The sequence below is a fragment of the Hyposmocoma kahamanoa genome, unplaced genomic scaffold (assembly GCF_003589595.1).
Source record: "Hyposmocoma kahamanoa isolate Upper Pololo Valley unplaced genomic scaffold, ASM358959v1 76, whole genome shotgun sequence".
In the NCBI taxonomy this organism is placed as follows: domain Eukaryota; kingdom Metazoa; phylum Arthropoda; class Insecta; order Lepidoptera; family Cosmopterigidae; genus Hyposmocoma; species Hyposmocoma kahamanoa.
Window position 1 is genome coordinate 6,296,595 of NW_020653900.1, and position 19,431 is coordinate 6,316,025.

At 35.0% G+C, this 19,431-nt stretch overlaps 1 protein-coding gene across 1 annotated transcript in view; it reads right to left on the minus strand.

Moving 5' to 3' along the window:
* The window catches only part of LOC113232418, a 95,792-nt gene extending 85,591 nt beyond the window's left edge, over positions 1–10,201 (minus strand). The window contains exon 1 of the mRNA XM_026467130.1: positions 10,065–10,201. The gene's annotated coding sequence lies outside the window, so the exon portion shown is untranslated. The remainder of the gene's footprint in view (positions 1–10,064) is intronic.
* Positions 10,202–19,431: the final 9,230 nt, after the last annotated feature.

Sequence of the window (19,431 nt, forward strand, 5' to 3'; positions counted from 1 at the left end):
AATATCGCGCCCTTTGTATAAGGCCACATCTGCAAAATGACAACTTTAAATAAGAGATATTTAAAGAATCTATGAACGAATTCAGTCGAAACATCTTGTATGCTTAAATAGGATTTAAACTCCCCTCTTTTTGCGTCTGGGCTAAAAAAACCATTATTGCTAATAATGGTTTTTTTTAGAATCCCACATTACTTAGGAGTTGTAATCGGCATATAACTAAGTACATATTATTCACAGATCACTGATGGTCACAGTGATGAGGGGCTACATATATCCCGAATGATGCCACCCTAATATAAGAATAGCAAAACCAACCATTAAAATAATTGTTCCTTAAGTAAAATTTAGGCGCTATTTATAAAAATGAATGTTCATGCGTAATCAGCCACCCATAGAGGTGGATGATTTTCTTCAAAATGATATGAGACCAATAGTGGTCTCTATGGAGGTACCTTCTTTCCAACAAAAAAAGAATCATGAAAATCGGTTCACAAATACAGGAGTTATCGCGTAACATACATACAAAAAAATATACAGTCGAATTGAGAACCTCCTCCTTTTTTTGAAGTCGGGTAAAAAAATACAAGTGCAGATGTCACACAAGCGGCACGAACTCGCATAACTCTAAAGCCGCCTATCCAAGCTCAACCACTCTTACGTTCAATTTTCCCCGAATTATATTTAATACTGCTCTAGTTACATTAATTTTCTACTTACATAGAGGCGTATTATTTGGATGTTATTTTAGAATGCAGGTGAGACTTGTTTCATAATCGAAAGTTTGAAATATCTCTGACCTTGTTATTATTTTAACTCACCAATTAAAGGTAGCTGATTGACGAGATATTGAATATTTAGCCCCGATATTTGTATGTGAATGCAGGTGTTTTAAACATCTTTTTGGAATAATAAAATAAATGGTAGGAAATAAAAAGCGATAAAGAAAAGTAGAGATTATTGGAAAATTTAAAATAAAATGAATTAACAGAAATAGCGCTAAAGTAAATCGATTATACTTCGTATTTTTTGAGGTACCAGTGTACCTCAAAATCCCTCCCTCCCTATCATAACTAACGTAATCAACATTTTTGGAGAAATGGAGTTATTAAAATGTCTAGAATTAAGCAAATAAACGAATTATTATTATTATTATTATTATTATTGTATTTATTTTAAACTCTCGCCTCTCCCAAGGCCTAAAAGATTAATTTTGATTTTTTAAATGGGAGAGGCGGTATTTCCCGGCAATGGCACAGTCGGCCGGGGTCAGGGACTCAGGTCCAAGAATTGGCAAACAATACGTGCCGTATCGAGCAGGACCGCCTTCTGCATTTGTGCTGGAAGCGACACGCCACAGAAATCCAACCGCCTTAAGCTGTTAGAAAGGCTAACTGGAATTAACCCATTTGCGGACAAAACAATTGGGATTATTTCAGTGGAGGCCACATCCCACATGTCGGTGATCTCGTGCGCCAGGTCGAGATACTTCCGGCGTTTCTCGGTTTCAGCTTTCACGAGATCCTCGTCATGCGGGATGGTGACGTCCACAAGAAATACCCTCGACTGCAATCGATCCAATATCACAATATCAGGCTTATTCCCAAGAATAGTCCTGTCCGCGATAATAGATCGATCCCAATAGATTTTGGTGCGGTCATCTTCGAGTATTAGCTCCGGTGAATACTTATTATTATTATTGTTACTATTACTGTCACTGTCACTGTCACTGTCACTGCTACTGCTACTGCGACTGCTATTGCTACTGCTACTGCTACTGCTACTGCTACTGCTACTGCTACTGCTACTGTTACTGTTACTGTCACTGTCACTGTCACTGTCACTATCACTGTCACTGTCACTGTTACTGATACTGTTACTGTTACTGTTATTGTTATTGTAATGTCTCAAGGTGACGAGCCCAATGGCAGTGCTCCTCACATCTTTGTGATTTGAAATTTCTTGCTTGTAAACCACCTAATATATAGGCCGTTAATTTAAACGTGTTACACCTTAAGGGGGAGGTTTCACCTAGTAACACCAACTACTTTTACTCGAGAGTTAAAGTTTCATATATTTCGATAGAGTGATATTGACGACTGATTATTTTTTCGCAGTATCCGAGGCGTGTCAATCGCGCCTAAGAATTTGATATACTCTACCTATTGCAATCTCAAGAATACAAGAATACAAGACACTTATTCGCTGAAAAATGTTGTTAACAATAAGGTATTATAGTTACTATATACGATCGTACATTTCGCTAAAACCTGGCATGGAAATATTATTCATCCTTATTATCAAACCATTTATGCGGCCTACTGCTGGACATGGGTCTCCTCTCAGGTTTTACGCCACAGTCCGCCACGATGATCCAATGCTGGTTGGGGACTTTCCACGTATTCCGAGTGTTGTGAACCTTTTTCGTCGTGCAGGTTTTATCACGATGTTTTCCTTCATCGAAAAGCTCATGGTAAATTTTGTACATAAATTGCGAGAAACTCAGAGGTGAGATCCCGGAATAGAACCCACAACCTCTGTTTAAGAAGCGGTAGGTTACACCATTGGGCTACCGCAGCTTATTTAATATGCGAATGTTACATACATTTCTTATTTCACTTTTGATACATCATGCATTTAAAGTTAAATTTATACAACAGCATTAACAACAATAACAATTTAATTATGAAAATAGGAAGCCAAAAACATTATCAAACATTACTTCAATTTTACACATTACATTATCAAGTAAAAAATCATCAATATTGTAGTAGCACGTGTAACTAAAAAATTACTTATGCAATTTCATTTCATATTCTCTACAATTTAATTGTTTTACAGCATTTTATTCTTTATGTTTCTAGGATATCTAGTTTTGACTAAATTAAACTTGTCTAGATTTTGTGTGACAAAAACACAGGCCGTATAAATATACATCGATGGTAAAATGAATATCTTCAGTATTCTAAAGTAAGGTAACTTTCTCGCTGACTGACAACAAACATGGCCCTGACACATTTCTTCTGGGTGTTAAATAGTGGCAAACTATTATATTGCAGCAGTTCCCCAGACTACTGCTTTGGGCAAACATCGCTGTATCCCATGCATTCCATATTCTTTATGTATTCCATATTCTTTATTCTCATTTATTTTCGTCTCTACATTAATATAGAGATCAAATTAATGACCTTGAACACCAAATAGTAGAAGACAGGACTAGTCTCACAATTGTTACATTTACTTAATATTCAAATAGATATCTACCAACAGTTTTATATAATTTGATATCATTATATGTATTTTTTCTACCGTAACTAAACTTAAATAAAAAAAAAATGTTTCTTATTAACTAGTTAACAAACTCAGGTACCAAGGATTTTATATTATAAAATTCTTTCACATTATAATAGCTTTTATTTATTAGAAATTTAAAAACCTTGATATTTTTTACTTTCTGCAAGTTTGTTAAATTTATTTTTATTGACATAGTGATAATCTAGAATTACGGTAATACCAATCTGTTTCTATTTCAAAATGCATGTATAGAATGTCTTTACGATTTTAATATAAGTCTTGATGATTAGTATATAGACTCAAGTCGAGTCAAGATTTTATATTTCATAAAATGGGGTTTACAATCTGTTTGGCCTATATTTGTGAAGATTCTAATTAATTTCTTTTGTAAAGTGAAAAGATATCGCAATTTTGAGGCTACATATGCGTGACAAAGAGTAATTCTTTGTGATGTAGTAATAATGGGTCGCTTTTTTTTTAAAAGGACCGCGTAAAGTTTTGTAATTTATGCGATTCTCCTTTTTATCATAAGCAGGTTTAAAGAGAAAGCGTCAACGCATCCTTAAAGAATGTGAAATTATGTTGTAGGCTTCGTGAACCTCGTATGGTATTTTAGGTCATGTCATGACATTGATATCGGTTCTTTATGTTTCTAAGGGTTATCATTCATTTAAATTAAGAATAATAACTCTGCCCTCGGAAGAAAGAAAGGTATAAGCAGCAAATTCAATCTTCAGAGAAACAATGCGTTCAAAATGTGTAGATGATAAAAAGAATAGCTAAAATACATTTTTGACTTTCATTTTAATTAACAACGCCCCAATTTGGAATTTAACAGCAGAACGACGTTCGTATTAGCACCCAAATTATTTAATAAATTACCGTATGCTGTTATATAATTAAATTGTAGACAATTTAAAATAAAATTGCATGATTTGTTCGTAAATGAATGCTAATACAATGTTGAAGATTATTACTTGATAATATAAAATGTAAAATTGAACTATTCTTATTATAATATTTTTGACTTCCTATTTTTTGGTTAAATTCCAATTATTGTTTGTTTGTGAGTTTGGGTGTAATTTGTGGTCGTCTATGTGTGTGTCCATGGCACCCGCGACACAGGGTTTCCCTAGTGCAGGGCTATGTTGGTTGTGAGCGTTTGAAGCGTTTTTTTGAGCGATTGTTTGTTTGTACTATTGTATTAATTTAACTTTAAATGCGTTATGTAGAGTGCATTTAAAATGTGAAATAAGAATTGTGTAAAATATTTGCATGGCAAGTCTTTATAAAATGTACTATCTAATCTAATATACTATAACTAAGATCTGCATTGTTAATTCCATTTTCGGATTTTTTTTTATGAAACCAAGTGACGTGAAGCCTGTCCGTGGCAGTTGGCGCGCCGCTCAGAGCTTCAAACCGCAAAGATCTGAGGGGCATTCCCACTGCTCCTGTGACCCTGAGATGTAAGTTCACAAGTTCCATGTGACTGTAATTTCACCAGTACCCTTACCCTTCACAATTAAAACGCAGTAATATTAACATTACTGCTTGACAGCAGAAATAGGTTAAGGTTGACGAAATTTTTCACAAGGAACTCTACAGCTTTTTTGTGATCGAGTGAGAGAGAGAAAGATTGTTCCAGCCATATAAATATTAAATAAATAAATAAAAAAATTCTTAATTTTTCATTCTTTTGTGTTTGAATGTCTTTAAATTACAAATTAATTGTAACATACAAATGTATGTGAAGTAATTAAAATAACACTTAAATTAAAACTAAAAATCTGCGTACAATATACAAAACAGTGTAGTCCAAAAGTCAATAAAGTCACCATCAGTAAGCTAAAGGGGTCTACAGACCAAACCCGCCGACCCGGGCGGGATGGTGTCGGCTGCCTTGTTTCTAGAATCATGTCGTAGGATTAGATTACAAATAAGGCCGCCGATACCAAGCCGGGCTGTGTCGCCGGGTCGGCGGGTTTGGTCTGTAGACCCCTTAGTAACAGCCCAAGCACAATTACCGTAGGGTAAGTAATTGAGGAGTTGGGTAATCTGCAGGCTGTTCCGGTTGCTCAGAACAAGGTTGCTATATTATTGTGTTCTGGTCTGTGTTCCGGTTTTGAAGGGTAAGGGTGAAATTATAAGCACATGGAACTGGTCAACTTATGTCTCAGGGTGACGCAGCGGGAGTGTCCCTCAAATATTTGAGTGGCGCTGCAACTACTATAGACAGCTTACTATCAGGCAACCGACTTGTTCGTCTCGTTACAAAAAAAAACCCAACATCGGTCATAATCTGTAGCAAATACGAATCAATTATGCGAAACTTTCGTATATAAAAATTATGTATTAAGTAGAATCTATAATGACGTCACTGTATCTAAAACCGCAAAATAATCTGAAAGTAAAAGTCGACCCCTTAAAGTTTGCTAATTAGCATGGCGAGTCACGTTGTAAGGCGTGTTCTGAGATCGAGGACAACATCACGTTCAAGTACAGGAATATAATCATGCTGAATCTATTTTTTAACCTTTGCATTTCAAATGCTTCATTTTCTAAACGACTTCAAACAAATATTTCTTTCGTATGTACGTTACGCGGCTACTCCTAACGTTTGTGGTCCCATTCAATTTTGGAGAAAATATCCCACCTTTAAGGGTAGCAAATTAGGAGATGAATCTACTAAACCAGTCTACTAAATCACTAAACCAGTGGCAGCTGGTGAAGCAATAATGTGAGAATTACTGCGTTCCGATATGGAAGGGTAAGGGTGCCGGTGAAATTACAGGCACATGGGACTTGTCTACTTATGTCTCAGGGTGACGGGTGCGGTGGCAGTGCCCTTCAGATCTTTGCGATTTAAAGCTCTGAGTGGCACTGGAACTGTTGTGAACAGACGTGTAGCTTACCACCAGGTAAACGACTTGTTCGCCCCGTCAGTTGATATTATAAAAAAACAAAAAACTTTCCGTTAACCGATTGCAATAAAACTTGGCAAACAGATGTAATTCCACTAACTTATTATCAAAATAAAAAAATCCATGTTGTTTATAGAGATGGGGCAGTGCGTCATGTATGTTTATCAAACCGCACGTTAATGGTTTGCCATAATGCGGAAAAATGGTTGCGTTTATGGCTCGTATGACAAAATGTCATAACGTCATCCTGAAAATAATTGCAAGCAGGTTTGGTTGTTAAATCTAAATATATTGGCTAGGGAAAATCAAACCTGTGTTGATGTATATATTAAATAATTAGTTTTATTGTATTAGTCTTATTTTAACGATATTTTATTTGTACATGACATATCTATTATTGATAAAAAGAACATGAACCAGTAACTGTTGCTTCACCGTGGCTACTTCTTTTACCAACTATGCTTTAGGTCGAGTCAGCAGGTCTTATGAAATTCTCTTTGTTAATTTGTATTAATTAAAAAACATCACAAAAAGAATACTTATTAATCTACACATGGCGGAACAACAAAAATCTGAGTAGGTTTATACGTGCACCGCACATAGGCCGTAATATAGTCCGTACAAAAAAAAAAAACAAGTAAACAAATAACGCCTTCGGAATAATGTGATTGCTATAGACCTTTGTATTGGTTTAAACAGCTTCTACTATACAAAGATACTTTTACAATATAGAAAGATACAAAAACCGAACAAACACAACGAAAAAATCCATCGATCTGACTGGGCTCGAACAAGCGACTGTTGCCTTAACGTGGCTACCTTTGTGCCAATTGTGCGTCGGATCGATCTTGTACCTAGATCTTATCTTACGAATTTTTCCATGTGCTCACTTGTTTACTTTAGCGTTAGTTTGTATAACAGTACTTACTGACGTACTTTAAATTAAAATGTTTCACTAACATATTATTATGATATGGGTCTATGATTCCTGAAAACAAAAAAAATATATTCTATTCAATGAGAAAACGTCAAAAGATGTGAAGATGCTATTAGAATTCAACTTGAAATAAATGAATTGTACTTTTATGTTTTAGTCGGTCGATATGTTGATTTAAATGAATGATGTCGGTTTTTAACTTAAGTGCTTTAGTCTACCTGCCTTAGTTGTGGTAAGAGCTTTTTGACCTGGTTAGTTCTATAATATGTAGTAGATGTGATGAGATCGAAAGACGTTAGAAAAATAAAGAAGCATAGTCAGCTTAGCAAAATCAGTAAATGGGAAGACTGGGTCACGGAAAGATATTTAAGAAAGCTGAAATTTGTCAATTTTAGATTCGTGAATAAGTATCCATGTTCATTTTAGAAATTTAAGGAATTGAGATCTGATCCATAAATGAAGTAACAAGTACGCATATGGGTAAGTTCCATCATACTTTGTGGTTCTTATAGCAAATTTCGAAGAAAAGTGAGTAAATGAGCACCCAACAAATCGGTTGTAAAGTAGGCAAATGGTCTGGGAAGCAGTTAAGTTACGGAAAATCTCGCGGTCGACCACAGCTTAGATTAACTGATGCTTCAGATGTGCTGCTGAAACGAGCTATCCAATTTTGTATGGTAATGTACTAATTTACCGTTTAACTGCTATCTATAAGGATCATAAAATTTAAGATGTTGGTGAAACCAATTTTATGACTATACTTCTTCACTGTGACAACAAAATACCGCCGTAATTACTCGTGAATAAGAACCATCCACTTTTCTACAACCCTATTAATTATTTCAACCGACCGAATAATTTTAGAGATACGTACTAACTCATTGTTGTCCAAATTTTGCAAAGTCGTAAGGGACGCGCTAGACAGAAATCGATGGAGGCAGATCATCCTCTTTGAAAGTGGCACGAAGTTGACCATGATCCTCAGGCATGAGGGAACGATTAGGGAGAAAGAGAGATACTTGCTTGGAGCTATACACGATGTGAATTTTTTGAGTTCCAAGAATTTTATAAGTTTGTATCATTGTCTTAGTGGTCACTTCTCGTCTTAGGACAAGACAGTATATGAACGTGTCTTTGGTTGCTTGCCAAGATTTATTCAAGGGACTGATTAAATCCTGGCTACGCCCATGGATTGGAGCTTCATAACAATCACCAAACTGCTACCTGTGGTTGAGGATGGCTGTTGTGGTTTTTAAATTACTGTAATGGTGTTAAGTCAGTGCTATATTATCTAATATCGTAACCAATACCAGATTACATCAAGATTTCAGAAATATAGCAAAACGGCTTACACGTCGCCCAGATAGCCGGCGAGTCAATATTTGAAGATTTAAATTTGGAAACACCAAGAACCAGAAAAGGTAATCACAATACTTTTTATGTCTTTATCTTTAGGGAAAGATCACAGGACCAGTTAGTAATTTCCGAGATATTGACACCCAAAGTTTTATTGTCACCAAAAAATATATACCAATTAAGCTGATTTGGTTTTTTTGACAGTAAAACTGAAACTAAACAAGGTATTAAAATTAGAGGGAGTTGTAGATCTCGTTTGGCTCTTATATTGGCTTGTTAGGAAATGAGGAGGCGGACCTTTTAGCCATTGCGGCTGCTGCAGATGGGCCCGTGGTTGACAATGTGCCTGATTTCTATGAAGTGGTCGTAGTCTATAACAGCGAGTTCCATTTTCGTTGGAAGGAGTATTTCGATATGAGGACCCGGGAAAAGGGAATCGGTACAAGACCATACAAGGTGAGCCTCCACGTATTCCTTGGTCTGACCACATAAAATTAAACAGGGGTCAAATAGTCATCGCGCATAGGCTGCGATCCGGATCGCAGCCTATGCGCGCTATGGGACATGTTCCATTAAACTAACGTTTGTATTCGATGCGAAGGGCGAATGAAGGTTTTGTCAGAGCGAACATTGGTGCCACGAAGATTTTGTATATATGTTTGATTAAGTAGTATTTTGATTTATCTGTCTGGATTTATATTAAGTGTTTTCTTAATATATCGTTTTTATAATGGACCCGACATACAACATAATGATCAAAGCCCCTAAATAAATAAAGAGTTAAGAAAAGATCTCATTTCGCTAATTTCAGATATGTTAATAATTCAATTTAGCTAGAAAATGTTGTGATAAGGAGGTTGTAGTCTATTGAATATATTAATTTTATTTGGATTTAATATTCTGTTTACGCCAATGTGAAAATCTTCGTTCTAAGTTTCTATCTCACAAAGATCTAAGCTATATACCTATATGGTATTGAAGACTAAAGTAGGGCCTAAGATCGTGCTCTGAAGAACTCCTAAGTTTAACATTGAGTTACCAAGTAAATAATTTACCAAGTTCTGTATTACTTGAATGAAACGTCCTGTGTAATGAACACCCGGTTTTTGGGCCAACTTAGTACACTCTCGTCCACATTTTCATGTAGGACAACTTAAGCTTCATTCTAAAAAATAATGTAAAAGAACGATCCGATAGTATATTCGATATATAATGTAGCTATTGTTAGTGCCGTTAGTGATAAATGACAATATTATCTTATTACATATTGGAAACAAAGTTAAGATTATTAAAATAACATTGTCGTCTTCAATCTCTCCTAGTTTTATTTTACGATTCGTGACAAGAATCTTAATGCTTTCGTTAATACCACGGCAACCTACATACTCGTGATAAACGTTTAGAATAATAATGATATATTAATACAATACTATATACTGTTATCTCGCACAACGGAGCATAAATAAACAATAAAATAGAAAAGAAAACATAATACAAAACAAACTAAAAAAACAACTATGTAACAAAAATCAGCAAAAGATTAGAAAAATAATTACCTTAATTGTAGTAAAAATGTATCCATAACGGCCACCAAAATCACTGATTAAAGTTTTGTTTACGTTCGAATTAGGTTAACGGAAAGAGGTCAAAAGAAAGGCGTCTGCTGTATACGTGCGGTGCGCGAGCGTTCGGACGGCTTACTAGTTTGGAACTTTAGTGTTGGATTCTGCGAGTGTGAGGAGGAGAGAGGTTTCTAGTCTCTTTCACGCCTTGAAGAAAGGATGGACAGTAAATTTATCGATAGGATGCTATTGAATAATGACTTAGTAGAACAGTGAATAGAATTTGTCATTTAAATTTGAGCTCAATCGATGCAGGTTTCTTGTGGCACAATTTCCACACGAATATTGGTGTCAAAAACCCATGTCTCACCATTTCAGGGTTGAAAAGTAACTTAACTTAAAGAACCAGTATGTTATGAACGACCAAATATTAAAAAGAATAAACTCTACGTATTTATCATTCAAGAATTATTGTGGGTGAGCAAATAGAAACGGCTGATATTGATCATATTGTATTACAAAGATCAATGAAAAATGTTAGAACACCCATAAGTTAAAAAAACGCAATTTTTTATCGATGTCGAAATCCACATTTTTCCCATCACTACGTGCCAAACCATGTTCAAGAGCAAGGTGAAGAGATCTGGGTCTTTGACCATGTGCAGTGGACGATGACAACGACCGGTTAAACTGCGCGCTTAACTGTTGTTTAACTATGGTTAAAATGTAGAGATAAAGGCTCGTCAAACGAATGAGCTTTTTTGTTACGTTTTATGTTGACTAAAGTAAAATACGTTTGTTAGTATTGTGCTATGAAATAGATATTTGAACAACACATGGCGCATGATAATCTCAATATAATTATATTCTGAAATGTGAGCGATGGCTTCACGTGTGGTTTCGCTTAGAAAAGCAAATTAACTCAAATTTCGGAACACCACTTTTCTAATTTTGATTCAGTACAAGTTGTAATGAAATGCATACTTTTTAATTTTAAAAAAATCAGTTGCTTATAACACACGTAATTGCATCTACAATTTTTGGTTTTGTGTTTTCTAGAGAGCTTAATACTTGTTATTCGAGGACATTTTTCAACGACATCAAACATGCAGCTTGATTTTGATTGCCTTTCCCGATCGGAAACTGCGTCTCTTGCGTGTCGAGCCGCATAATTGCGATTCACAACTGGCCGATCGGAAAATTTTGACATATCAAATCAGAACTATAGTTGATTTAACTCACACATTAGAAATATATAGTAGGAATCAGGTTCATTTTCTCGGTCGGAAACCCATCTGATTTCGAGACTACCCGATCGGTTCGATTCCTATTTGAATCAAAATCAGCATGAAGGAGGAGGTTCTCAATTGGACTGTATTTTTTGTGTTTATTATACGATTACTCGGACAATTGTAAACCGGTTTCGATAATTCTTTTTTTTTTGTTGGAAAGGCCATTTCAAGTCAGTAGTCCCATTACAATTTCAAGAAAATATTCCACTTCTTAGGGCGCGTTCGCATTATGTCGTTTTAACCGATAGTTAATCAGTTCAAAGTGTTGTGGATTGTATATTTAAATGAAGTTGTTTACACATAGAACAACACGATTAACTGTCGTTAACGAGTTTTTTGACGTTACGACGACAGACTGTTGTGACAATGGGAAGAGCTAGAACGACGATAAAAATGTGACGACAGTTTGTCGTGTGAACGACAAGGCGGCTGCCGTGAACCGATAAATTGTCGTCACGATCTAGTGGGAACGGCTGGACACGACAGTCGTTCAACGATAATAAACGTCCACGACACAGTCACGACAGATAGTCGTGATATGGGAACAGGCTACAGTCGCCCAACGTTAAATAAATAAAATTTCACGAAAAAATTTAACGAAATAGTTAATAGCGACATCTCTAGCCAGGGCTGGTAGCTGTAAAATTACCTAATTGGGTGACGAAAAACTTTCGCAGATTTCTAATAGAGCGCTACGGCTGAAAAGTCGTCGAAAATCAAATACAAGGATCCGACAACAAGTACATAGAAAAAATCCGTGGCTTAGTTGGCACAGCATCTGGCACGGAAGACGTCGGTTCGAATCCGGCTGGATGGAAGGAAATTTTCCTAAGTGTTCGATCTTTGTATTAATAGTTATGATAAATTAAACGTTACTAAGTTAAGGGTGGCAAATTTGGGAACGAATCTGGTATATTGTATTTCATTCACTTTCCGCTAATTGATTTCATTAGAACTTGCCAAATAGATAAAACAAACACAGCGAAAGTCGATAAGCAACTCAAAAGTTTGCTTGGTTGGTTTTTTAATAAAAAAGTTGTAATTATTTACAGTAATGTGTCGCAAGCCCATTTCTAAAATTATTATATAAATAAACGAAAAAATATTAATTCTAGTGTACAATAGCATAATATCGAGATATTTATACATGACAACTAACCAACGGATAACACTAGTTACTGTAGATTAATTTTATTGCAACTGGGCCTTTCGAAAGCGACAGCTTCCCTGCGCACGGGCACCTGTGGTCATAATCATTAATTGAATGACAATATCACGATAATTCGTAGCTATTGACCCAGACTAATTTGGAGGTTAAACGACTGTAGCTTTTGATGATTTATATAGAAATTATTTTGTTTAGTTCCGGATTTCGTTTGGGTTTGACCAAAAGAATGTCAACAAATGTTGTGACGCGAACTGCATTTAGATTATTTGGATGCAGTTGATGTTATATTCAAAGGTAATAAATATTTAAAATATTAAATATAAAAAGGTAAAAACAATAAGGGATTTAGAATGTTGATGGCGTTGCCTCGCTTTTGCAGTGCGTCTACCATGTTTGTAGAGGCGCGGGTTGATGGTTTCAATGCCATGTTATCCGCAAAAAAAAACCATTGCAGGTAGCATGAACATCACTTTATTATCTACTTATCGATCGAATTATCGATTAGGACATCGAATAGTCTCACATGAATCTATTAGATCGAAATGCGATCAAGAGAGTAGCCAGCCACTTTTCATGTTAATTTTGTGTAAGTTTTTATACTATTTATTAGTATTACCACTAACCTACAGTCACTAACTTTTTTTCTACTCCTGTACTTTAATCTGTCAATTATCATATCACAAACCACATCACAAAGGCACTCTTTTTAGTTTTCACTATAATCCTATGGAACTATACAAGCACAGAACTATAGTGAGTTTTAAAAAGGAATGTTATATTTTTGCTAATTAAAAGCCTCCTTAAACGTGACACGTGTTTTCCTGAACAGAATAAAGCGCAGGCCATACCGCGAACGAAGCTAGCTAAGTTAGCTTAGCTCACGTAGTTGCATGCAAAGCTAAGCTAAAAAATACGTAGTAGTGATTATAAATATGTGTGGGGGTTAAGGGTGACAGAAGGGCGACATATTTTATATAGCTATGGTTGGATTAGTTTAGTGAGCTCGGTTAGCTCAGTTCGCGGTGTAAACCGAAGTACGAAAAGATCCCCGGCTACGTGAGCTAAGTTAGCTTAGCTTAGTTCGCGGTGTATTGTATTTTGTAAATACACTAACACCATTGGACCTTAAAATAATCATAATAATAAAATAATCATAAATTAAACATAATATCGGTAGAGGACGATTTTTTGCAAAATGCGAGAAAACTTAAATCTGTTGAGTTCGTTGCTCTCCGACAGCGCACTGGCAACGAAAAATCCGAGAGTAATGATTGATACTATGAACTTGCAATCTGAAAAGTGTTACACGACGAAACGTATTACATTTGATTGAAACGAATTTTTAACCGACTTCAAAAAAGGAGGAGGTTCTCAATTCGACAATAAGTTTTTTTGTATTTATGTATGTTACGCGATAACTCATTTGTGAACCGATTTTGATGGAAAGAGGTTACCTCAGAAGTGGTCCCATTGAAATTTGAAGAAAATATTCCACCTCTAAGGGTGGCAAACTAAGGGATGAATGACTATTGAGGTCAATTTTTTCACGTCACTTTTTTGTCGTTTTACCGACGGGGGAGTGGAATTACAAACATAATATGATAGACACCAATATAGTGAGTAAGTGTGTACTATCCGAGCTTCAGAGACAGTTTCAGATTACAAACCTTATGAAAAATGTTTTTAAAAGTCGTTTGACGGTATAAACTCATTTAGTTTATTTTTTTAATTAGGTCACTTTTATTCGAAAGGTGCGATTTTATAATATCAAGTGACGGGACGAACAAGTCGTGCACCTGATGGTAAGCTACACGCCTGTCCATGACAGTTGCAGTGCCACTCAGAGCTTTAAATCGCAAAGATTACTTATGTCTTAGTCATAACGACTATGTTAAGTCTAAGTTGATAAGTTCACATGTGCACATGCACTGTTTCACCACCACCCTTACTCTTCTAAGCCGGAACACAGTAATGCTGACATTACTGCTTGGCGGCAGAAATAAGTAAAGTGGCAGTATCACCCTGGACGAGTTCTTTTACAAGGAGCGCTACTTATACAAAAAAATTAATTCGATCGGCTATAGGATTAAACGTTCTAGTAAAAGTCAATGGTTCATTCGAACGTAGTTATCACGGCTTGCACCTCTGAGTTTTCAGGATTTATGTGCGAAATTTAAGTAAAGCTGGTCGACGAAGGAATACTCCATGACGAAACCTGGACACATCTTTAAAACAATCCGCATTATATTACAGCTCTAGCTCTTCCATTATGAGAGGAGAAGGCCTATGCCCAGTAGTAGGACTATATGTAGACTAACAATTACTATTTATTTATTATAGCATATTTGAGCTGAAATATGAACGCCTGTAATTCTTGTAGTTGCAATAATAAAATTCGTATACATTGCTTATGTTTGAAAGAAGAATGCTAGGAATATTTATACTCACAATTTTAGTTGTTTGCCGTTTTGGTGGTTTCCTGACAATAAGAACTTTTAAGGAATGGTGAAATAAGATTTTTTTGTACGACAAGTGGCGTTATGGAGATAAAAAATTACGTCCATAACGCCACACAATCTTTAATATCACAAAATTATAGAGCAAAAGTGGTGTAAGCGGCTTACACCACTTTTGCCCTTTGGCATCGTCTGCTTGTCTTGATCCTTGACATACGTCAAATGGTCTATCCTATCATACTCTGTGGTTTATTTAATATGTCTACTCGTGGGTAATTTTCCGAAAAATTTCAAATAGTCGAAGATTTTCCGAAAAAAATGTCTGAAAAATTGGAAAAAATATTAATTACTTGAAGGCTTACATGACGTCCTAGGTTTAAATATATTTTTTTAAGTTTTATTTAGCGTGAATTATAAAATAAATTAGACTAAGAAAATCGAGATTTGAATGAGTGGACACCAGCGAATAAGAATAAGCACGTAAAATAAATCTTTTAGACTAAAAATCAACATTTGAACGAGTGGACACCAGCGAATAAAAATAAGCACGTAAAAAATCTCTGGCTCAATCGTTTTTGTGCAGAATCTTCAATTTTGTCAACTGTCAAAAATGTGGAAAAATGTAGGAAACATATTTGAAAAAATATTTGTTTATCTGACAAATTTTTGACTAGATCCGACTAATCATGTCAAGGAAAACTAATATAATAATTATCGCCCATAAAATCGAATACTGTCCTAACTCGAAATTGTGGAATTGAGAAAACACAATTAAAAAAGAAAGTATTGAATGGATCTTATTGTAATAATATAATAATAAATAAATAACGCACACACTCAACATAGCCCCGCACTAGGGAAACCCTGTATCGCGGGTGCCATGGACATACACATAGACAACCACAAATTACACCCAAACTCACGAGAGAAATAATTGTAGGCCATACAACTATTTCTCCCGGCCCGGGAATCGACCCTGGGACCTCTGCGTGGCAGTCCGGCATGGTAACCGTTTGGCCACGGAGGCAGTTAATAATAATAATAAATTTATTTATTTCCACAAATTTTTTACAAAAATTACAATTACAATATATTGCAAATAATGTGATTATTTTTATTTTTACGTAATACTTAATTATCCATTTTTAAAACTTAAAACCTGTATTGAATTTAAAACAGGACGTAAGTAAATATTTGAACAGTATGATCCCCAGGATTTTTTTCGAAATGTCGCTTGCGCCCTTTCTACAAAGCACCGACGATATTCTAAATGAAATTTACTTTCATTCGTTTTTTTTAATTTTCAAATCGTGTCCTCTTAATTCCACAAATTTTGAGTAACAGTCGTTTCCGTTAAATTAACCAACGATAGTCATAACTTTTTCTGAAAAATTGAACAAATATAATTTTGAAGGCATAGATTATGTTCTACATTTAGAAATGTCTTTTGAAGTTATAATTGAAGCGAATTAAAATATAAACTTGTACAGTCAAGAGCACGTCAACTTTGTACTTTGGACCGTTCTTATCGTAAGCGGCATAGTGGGATTTAAATCATTAGTGTGAAGCTTGACGAGCTCTTAACCCTGTACTGTAAAATATATAATATTTCACAATAGCAAAATAATCCTTTGTAATGGCTCCATCGTTTTCGTTCAGTAACTTCTACATTGGCAGGTGTCAACGTCAAATGTGGAAAATTAAAGGAAAAATGTTAGAAAAATATGCGAAAAAATTATTTATTAAATTATTATTTTTCTGAAACATGATTTTTTCGACTTGGTAGGTTTTCCATGACCGACCTCTAATTACGACAGTATTTGGTTTAGTGTGCGATATATGAAGAGACTGTATGGTAGAACCTTTGCCTATCCAATCCAAATGGGGGAAAGAATACTTAAAAAAATACTAGACGTGCGCAAAACAGTACCTCGAAAAGTAATGTGATATTACATTACATTCCCGTAAAAGTGATATTACACTATGATATCAGTGATATCATATTGTGGGTAACAGTGATATCATATCACTGTTACCCACAACATCACAAAGTCTAACACAACAAAAAAAATATACCGACGAATTGAGAACCTCCTCCTTTTTTGAAGTCGGTTAAAAACGCGATTCGTTTTGAAAAACCTGTAAAACGCATTTCTAGAATTTAAACTTGCATTATAAACAAGATCTACTTAAATATTACTCGAGAGAATCCAACAAAAATTACGAAATATTAAGAACCGTCTGGCAACCTACGCTCATCCTGGTCAAATTTTACATTATAAATTACCAGGTAAAAAATAAAATATTCTATTTAATCAAACAACAATTACGATTAACAAATTATGCAATTTCATTTTAAATGTCTACTGTTTCATTTGTTTTCATCATCTAGTAAGTTGTAAAATAACAAATGCACTATAAAAATCAGACGTTAATTATAAGTTCTTACATAACCTCACTTTTATTAAATGTCCTCTTATAGCTCTGCTCTCAGTTCAATTCACAGAATTTTCAGTGATGGTATATCAATACCTACGCAATTAACTGATACCATCTTCATGTTTTTACATCTTGGATTGATTGTATGATTAACAAATTATGCAATTTCATTTTAAATTGTCTACGGTTTAATCCTTTTACACCATTTAGTAAGTTATTAAATAATTTGGGTGCTAATACAAACATCGTTCTACTGCAATATTCCAAATCAGATGCATTAACATTGCATTAGGTACGCGTAATATTACTATCACATGACATGTCTTTTAAACAAACATCACTCCGTGATGTTACCATTACAGCATCACTCGCATTACTTAGACTATAAACATCACTCCGTAATATCACCATCACTCATTTCACTACGCATCACGCATCATAAACATCACTCTGTAATATTAGCATCACGCGTACTGTTTCCGAGTGATGCATCACGTGGGTGAGTGGTGCATCACACATGACATGGTTTTAGCTAAATCATCCACAGACATTACTGTAAATATTTTTGATTTGATGTGACTGCCGCCATGGCCGATCGGCTACCATTCTGGTTTAACACTTGGAGGACCCAGGTTCAATTCCCGGGCTGAGAGAAATATTTGTATGGCCTGCATTTATATATAGTCTGTGGTTGTTTATGTATGTCTCCATGGCATCCACGGTACTGGGTGTCCCTAGTGTGGGGCTAAATAAAACGAAGGTACTCCTACAAGTCTCTTGGCATTATTCGAATACTTGTCGAAATTTATACAATGTATATACTACAAGCTGAAACTGAAAAGTTAACAATTGCTTACCGGAAAGTGCGCAAAACCGGGTTCGTTCCCTGGTTTGCCACCCTTAGAGGTGAAATATTTTCTTCAAATTTAAATAGTGAGATACCCTCTTTCCAACAAAAAAAAATCTAAATTGGTTCAGTAATTGTGCCACATACACAAAAAAACAAATTGCCGAATTGAGAACCTCGTCCTTTGAAGTCGGTTAGTAATAAAGTGAACAAATGTCTATTTTACAAGAAGAGCGACTCTGGAGTTTCTTACTCTTAGGGGAATCTGCCTTACTAATGAATGAGTGTGCAATTTCATTACCTATAAAATAAAAGGGTACTTATGCAAATTTATGAGTAATACTTAGTGTACAGTTTTTAATTGTTCCTAGTAAGATTAATAAATATTTATTACTTTGTTGTTAATGTTAGACATTGTAAAATCACTGCGAAGAAAACTTCGATAATAAATCATCAAATTTGTGCTAAAATGTTGTCCTGTATATTACTTTTATCTCATTGTTTTGAACTCAACCAAAGTTACATAAAACAAAAGTGGTGTAATTCACATTTTTTCCAACAACATTACTTTAAATCATAGTTTCCCAAAGTCGTCCCTACTGCCCCCAATGGGCGTTGAAGAAACCTTGGGCGTTGATGATGTCTAAAATGCATTTGAAAAAAAAAAAAACCTGAATTTACTATGCTACATATATATACTATATTTTTTCTCCTTGTAATTTTTTGTGTTAAGCTAATGCAAAAAATAAGTGTTTTCAAGTAGTTTATGTGGTGGCGCGCTTTCAAATTGTTTTATCTTGCCTAAGTGGGCGGTGAGCCAAAACGTTAGGGAACCTATGCCTTAAATGATACCAAAGTAGCCACGTTATTATTATACGTATATTTGGATGCTATTTTAGTCTATAAAAAATAAAATAATTATAAATATTGGCCATATAGTCATATATTTGTCATTACTATAGGTATATAATAAAATGAATTTGGTCATTTAGATCCCTCATTCTTTTTTAAAGCATTGAAATGGGGTTACACCATTTTTGCGCTGATAGATTGATATTTATTATCTTTAAAAATTACATATACATAACTATTATTTGGTGCATCAGAGCGGCCCTTGTCACTAATTAGAGTTCTGTGCAGGATCTAAGCAAAACATCCA